At 45.2% G+C, this 489-nt stretch overlaps 1 pseudogene; it reads left to right on the plus strand.

Moving 5' to 3' along the window:
- The first annotated feature begins 53 nt into the window (after positions 1–53).
- On the plus strand, positions 54–485 carry LOC141372380 (ubiquitin-conjugating enzyme E2 variant 1 pseudogene; annotated as a pseudogene).
- The last annotated feature ends 4 nt before the right edge of the window (positions 486–489 follow it).

Here is a 489-nt window from a genome sequence, read left to right on the forward strand (position 1 = left end):
GATGAGCAGTGGACGAGATGGGCAAAGGTGGTCAAAAGCTATCAACTGAGCGACAGCGACGCAAGATGGCAGCCACCACGGGCTCGGGAGTAAAAGTCCCTTGCAATTTTCGACTGTTGGAAGAACTGGAAGAAGGCCAGAAAGGAGTAGGAGATGGCACAGTTAGCTGGGGTCTAGAAGATGACGAAGACATGACACTTACAAGATGGACAGGGATGATAATTGGGCCTCCAAGAACAATTTATGAAAACCGAATATACAGCCTTAAAATAGAATGTGGACCTAAATACCCAGAAGCACCCCCCTTTGTAAGATTTGTAACAAAAATTAATATGAATGGAGTTAATAGTTCTAATGGAGTGGTGGACCCAAGAGCCATATCAGTGCTAGCAAAATGGCAGAATTCATATAGCATCAAAGTTGTCCTGCAAGAGCTCCGGCGCCTAATGATGTCTAAAGAAAACATGAAACTCCCTCAGCCGCCTGAAG

Source organism: Callorhinus ursinus, unplaced genomic scaffold (genome assembly GCF_003265705.2).
Source record: "Callorhinus ursinus isolate GAN/ISIS: 27379988/994484 unplaced genomic scaffold, GSC_fseal_2.0 scaffold13521, whole genome shotgun sequence".
Lineage (NCBI taxonomy): Eukaryota > Metazoa > Chordata > Mammalia > Carnivora > Otariidae > Callorhinus > Callorhinus ursinus.